Below are 6,814 nucleotides of genomic sequence, written 5' to 3' on the forward strand. Positions count from 1 at the left end.
TATTATTATTATTATATACTACACACACACACACACACACACACACACACACACACACACACACACACACACACACACACACACACACACACACACAAAGTTGCAAAAAACATTAATTAAACAGTTAAATAATGTCATTTGTTGACATACAATATTACAAGATATATTAGCTAGAAGGTAATTATTATAAAAGGCGAAAAAAAAGAGATTACAAAGAGATTTCTTGTTTAATATTTAATTCTAATTGTGAGATGAATATAATTATGGAGTAAAATTTGAAGAAAGATCATTATTTGTTGCAGCTTTCTAATTGAGTATATTATAATTAATTCTATATTCAATTTCAAAATTAATAATGTGTGTGTGTGTGTGTAAAGATCATATAAAATCAAATAAAGGTAAAATTATTTATTCATGTTTCTGAGATGTGCTTCAGTAGGAAGAGAAACTTAGTCTTTAATTATTAATTTATAATTAGTAATAAAAATTTATTAATATCCACTGGATCGGATATTATCTTATATATTGTCTTATATAGACTTTCGGTTCAAAACTTAAGAGAGAATGAGAACTATCAAATAAGTGTATCTTAATGTCTCCTATTTGGGAATCAACTTGTATAATAATCATTCAATTTTTTGCACGCAATTTATATACGATACAAAAAAAATTCTACGTGAACGGCAGCACAGAATTAAGCTGAAATAACGAAGCGTTTTTCTAAAAATATCGATTCGTCACACAGTGTAAAATATATCTAATGTGTAGGAAGATAAAAATATACTACCAAGTTAAATACAATAGTCTGTGTTTTCCTCTGTTTGAACATTATTATTAAGTTTAAATATGTCTGAAATTCAAATTTAAAGAAAGAAGATATTGATAGAAAAATATATTTATATAAAAAACTTTGACCATAAATGATAAAAATAATTATTTCTCTCGACGTAAGAAAAATATAGAGTTTTACCTTTTTAAATTAATAACGTGGAATTTAATACATTTATTTGCTTTTGAAAGAAAATCTTACATTAATTTCCCTTTTACATATAAAATTAAACATAAATAGTAAATATATATTATTTTAAACTTTCAATGTCTTTTTAAAAAATTCAGAACTACGTATCGTCTTTATTTTTGCAAGCAACTATATAAATTATTTTGTCCTCGTATATTGATCAAATTTTATATTGCATGCCATGCGTATAAATTTCAAAGAGTATTGAAGGGAAAAGAATTTAGACAGAGTAATATGAAAAAAGTATACGTAAAAAAATACAAAAAAGAAAGATAAAGAAAGACAGAAAGAGACTAAACTGCCGTGTCTTGTCCGGAATGGCGTGGGACGAATGAATTCCGGTGGAACACAAAGACAAGCGGTAGCAAGAGCGTAGCGCGGGAAACGAAAGAAATTCTAAAGGACTGCCACGGAAATAGATGCTTTGGGAATAGAGTATTAAAGGCGTACCGAGAGAGCGCTTTAGTATGGGAGAACGAGAGGAGAAGGTGTGACCATGAAGGTTGAAAACGAGGCGGAAGGAGCGACTTGGGAAAGGAAGAAGATGGACCAAAAGAGACGACTCTTACATTCGGATGCCATATCAGACTGCGTGACTCGAATAGAAGTCACGGGTCAAATTTTTTCAACTGGACGTGAGAATTAGGCGGGAAACGACAATTGAGATCCATTCTACTCACTACTCTATCACGAAACCTTCAGATTTCGTCAAGAGACATCAGTTCGGTTATTTTTAAAACAGATTGACGCTTAAAGAATTTCGTACGACGTTCAAATTGGATGCTTATGACGTTACGTGAGACAATCAGTTACATATTTTTTTTTTAACAAATTCAATCAATAGATAATACTTTATATATTTACAAGAAAACTTATCTAACACACATTATATATCCAATATAATAAAAACTATATAAAACTGTATTGAAATATTTTTCAAAATGTTATAATAATATTTATTTATTCACATAGTGGAATACACTTCATTATCTTTATTCTTGCTATTATATTTTATTAAATAAAATTTTCCTTATTTAGTTACTTATGATTTCATAATGAAAAAGAATTATAGAGATATATTTTTTATATATCATCAAATTTCTTTTTTAAATGTTCTAAAAATTAATACTATGGTGAATTTTCGAATTATCGAGAAATCTCGATGAACTTTGGATTCATTTTTCATTACGTCACGATTTTGCTGTATAGTCTCATTGTCGTTCCATAATAGAATGCCATGAAATGAGGCGGCTAGAATTGGAAATTTATTCGATTACTGTGAGATATTAGCTTTGTTCGAATTCAGGTCGAAATCGTGGAACGTATATCCGTTGTGAGTAAAAATTGAGCTATCCATCGACTCCACAAAGTGCGTCGATTGGATATGCTTCGTAGCATAAAAGATTCATGTTACTGCGGATAGGTACACAAACTTGCTTTATAAAGATTAAAAAGAAAACCGTTACAATATTGTGCGCGAGAAGTTTGTTGCACCAGCAAATTTTTCATTAACACAACAATCTTTTCCTTAGGGATATACAAACAACAGATTATCTCGCTGTAATTGCCAATTTATTATGATTGCCCTACAAACTTTTGCTATTTTATTCAAATCTTCTTTAAAAATTTATTTATTTTTATTTTCGTCATCTTTCACATTGTTCTTCTTCTCCAGTCACTTTTTTCCATCGATTGTAACATGATTTATTTGATATATATCGATATTTGAATATTAAAATTACAATCCAAGCGTGTTTGATTTAATCGAGTCGACATATAACAATCAATTTATTTACAATCCATTTCGTGTTTCATTTCGTTATCTCGCCGAATAAAAAAATATATTTGCAATTAATCGATTATTTCTCCAAGTTTTATTATTACTCTCACTTACATTGCAATAAATTGTTTCATCGATATTTATAAATTTTTCATTTCTGAGATTTAATTTATATAACTTTAATTGATATTTATTAATTTTAATTGATATAACTAAATATACAGGTTAACTGTATTTCGTCGACTGTAAACACTAAGAAAAAATTGTTTTTTTCCATTGTTGTTACAATATTAACCCGATTGTGTTGATTAGAGCGAGTAGTGAGGTAATGATTACCATAAAAAAATCAATTCTTGGTTAGTACCGCAAAAAAATGATGTTACGGTACTATATTCTTATATAGTATTTAATCTTTCTTTCATAACCAGAGCGCGCTTTGTTCCTGGCTCAATTAGTAGTTCATATAGCGATGCTTTTACTCCTCAGTATTAAATATCTTCCAGAAGTATTACAAGACGTCATGATATTTGCAAATCATATCGTATATTATCATATTTTAATATAATTTGCGCGTAACTTTAAAACACACACTCTTTAAATACACTCATTAAACTTTAAAACACGCACTTTTCAAATATTTTATTATTAAGTTGTTTATACAAATAAATAATTATTTTTTATCTCTGCAATGACTATAAATACACGGTTTAAATCTTCCGAATATTTACAAAAGAAATTTTTTATAGCTATTTATTAATAAAATTTAATTTTTAATGTAACAGATTGTCTCTTGTATTCTCTATTTAATGTTACACAAATTCTCGATTAACTAATGAGTAATTAGAAAAATGTCAAAAGAATACAAATAATTTCGTTAGCGTACCAAATTTTTCATTATTATTTATATTAGCATTATATTATCATTTGTTAGAATTAAATCAACAACCACGTATTTTCACAAATAATACGTTCATATTATTTGTTACTCGTTGAAAAAAGTAGAATATAAAAACATGCGTCAAAGATGTAAAATATCTTTAGAAAATTTTATTTATGAGAAAAATAGATTTTAAAATTAATATCAGTTGCATAAATTACGACTACGCTATTAAAATTATAAATTTGCTTTTATTAGTTTGTCTCTATTAATATAATATGAATGATCATACTGTGTTTAAAAGATTAAAATAATTTTGATATTTTATGTAACTTACTGAGCAATTTAAATAATTTTCCCATTATTTCTAAATGTCAAAATCTTCTTGCTTATATAATCGCTTATGTAATTGCTCTTTTAGATGATTTATATACGTCATAAGATAAAAATTTAAAGTTAATAAAAATTTATCAACTTAAACATACTGTAACTTAATCGGTAAAAATGAAGTAGGTTGCATCTCAGTATTTGAACACCAATCTTCGTAATCGTATATCATAATCTGAAATCTTCCATGTAATCTGTTGCACGTTTAATAAATTACGAGTGATAAAATCGCATATTTGAAGTTTTCGTAAAATATTTTTTATTCTAAAATAACGTGGATTTTATTCTATGCGAATAAATAGCAATTATTGATCAATAAATATAAAAGCCTATAGTAGTTTATTCAAAAATTATTTTTACTAGATGTGAATCTTCAATAAATTGTAAAAAAATGGTGAAAGATTCAAGTGAAAAATGTCATCTGTCCGCGTAGCGAATAACAATAGTGACGAAAAAGTAGAACAGTAAAATCCTCCATCTGCAACGCGAGTTTTATTGCGAGTATCACGCTATTTTTTCCACGTATCTTGCATTGTATTGATCGTTGCAATTGTAAACAGCGCAATCTTGCATCGTCACGTTCAATCAAATCGTGCGTTGAAATTTATTTTTGACGAAATTTTCGGTTTCTTCTATTTTTTCCTCTCTCAAAAGTTCTCGTGACGTAAATCTTGCGTGTTTACTGAAAACTTCCGGCGAAAAGCAGACCTACTTTGCGTATGATTTATTCGCCATCGTGCACATGGTTGCAGCGGATGAGTTTTTAATGGCGCATAATACGGAAGTAAAAATTGCTGGCTTTCGTGGACGGGAATTAGACCTCGCGTGAGAGAAGTGAGAAGGCGGCGCATCAGTTTTCCATCACGAATCGAGGGGTATTACGTTGGAAAATAAATTCCCTTTCGCTCAGGAAGTAGAATGATAAGGTATCCTAAGGAGACGCTAGTTACTTCCACGAAGACTCGATATACGTCTTCCCGAGAACTTTAGAAGTTCCATTGGTTGATTACCCCGGAAGATCTCGGTAACATTCGAATCTCATACTACGTATGTCACTGCCATGTATACGATAGACTCGCTTTCGATACTAATCTTCGTACGTATCCGTTACTCACATTTAACATGGATGTAAACATCTAATCCTAATTATTTATTTTTTCTTGTAAGAAATTCGCACTATTTTCATTTAAATAATCCGTATTATTTTGATTTAAATAACCACAATTATCAAAAATGAATATAAATAGATCATCAAAGAAGAAATAATGATATTTAGACAAAGCAGCATTTTATAATTATTTTTCATGTTTTTAATCGCTATGTTATACGTAGCGATTTCATTTTTTAAAACCCAATTAATAACAATCTTCACACATTTTTATATCTATATATGAATATAACGTTCATTTTATTCATGTGATGTGAATATTTTTATATAGAATATTTGTATTTTTGCGCTTACGTCTTGTAACAGAATTTAGCAGTGAAATCTTTATCTCAGCATATATAAGGTATGTACATTACGAGTCTTCAAAGTTTTAATAATTAGTACTTGACAATTAAAATACTTTTATGTATTTGTTTAATAAATATGCCATATAATTTGTCTGCTTTTCATTTATTTTATAATGTCATAATACGCTCGCATAAAGCGAAAATTCAACCATAAATGAATGCATCCGAACAAAGATATATATCCTCGTCGTCTTGACGCCAGTTACCTCTGCAGTCTCTCTGCACCTGCAGCAATCCCGTCATCTGTTTGAGATCGGAAGAAAGGAAGAGAAAGAGAGTAGAAGAGAAAGGGAAAGGAGAAAAGAAGGAAAAAGATATACGAGCAGATAAATCACGCCCTCGTGCCACTTTTCCTTTTTTTTCCTTTTGCAATATCCACCGCCTACCTTAGTCGTCGTTCCACCATGACGATGCGTTTCCACGACGTGCCATTATTAAGACGCAGGGCGCCGCGACGTCTTGCTGCGTTCGCTCTACATATATAAGCACCGCTTTCAGAGCGCCGCATCAAAAACTTATCCGATCGGTAATTTTAATTATATCCAGTGAAAAGTATTCACCCGCAAAACTTGCTAATTATTTCCCTTTTTCGATTTCTCGTTTATACGCTATGAATTAACTATGATCACTAACTACCACGGGAAATCTTTGCTTTCCAAGTTGAATGAATCCGAACGAAATCAAACTTCACAATCAAAATTGTGATTTAAAAAACATTCTTACAATACTTTCAGAGAAAGAAATTATAAATCGCTTTTAACTCGCGTATTTGTGCAATGAAAATTGTTCAACAAGTTGTTGTTTCAATCAATATTAGAAATGTCTGACGCGTTCTTCAGAAGTTTGAGTATCTTCAATAAAAAAATAGTTAAGGAAAGAACACTGATAATACAATATCAAGCCGATCTTTTATAGTTTACAATAAATAAATTCAAGAAAAAACAAATAGAAAACATGATACAAACGGAAAACTATCTAATGATTCTGATACTTATTATTACTGCTACGATAACACACTTACATTACATTATTATGTAATTAATGACAATTACGAATATGATAGTAAATGGGCGAAGATGGTTTGCATCGGAATAAAGTATAATGAGAAGTTTATATAACTTCAAATTCATCTAAGACAAAAAATAATTACTACTATTAATTTCTATATTCTAAAAATAAATTAGAGAGAGAGAGAGAGAGAGAGAGAGAGAGAGAGAGAGAGAGAGAGAGAGAGAGA

General features: G+C 29.5%; 1 protein-coding gene across 1 annotated transcript in view; it reads right to left on the bottom strand.

Moving 5' to 3' along the window:
- Positions 1–6,814, bottom strand: part of LOC105624428 (semaphorin-1A-like) — a gene marked incomplete at its 5' end in the record, with an annotated part of 111,902 nt that overhangs the window by 64,417 nt on the left and 40,671 nt on the right. The gene's annotated exons all lie outside the window — the stretch shown is intronic.

This window comes from Atta cephalotes, assembly GCF_000143395.1.
Source record: "Atta cephalotes unplaced genomic scaffold scaffold00077, whole genome shotgun sequence".
Taxonomy (NCBI): domain Eukaryota; kingdom Metazoa; phylum Arthropoda; class Insecta; order Hymenoptera; family Formicidae; genus Atta; species Atta cephalotes.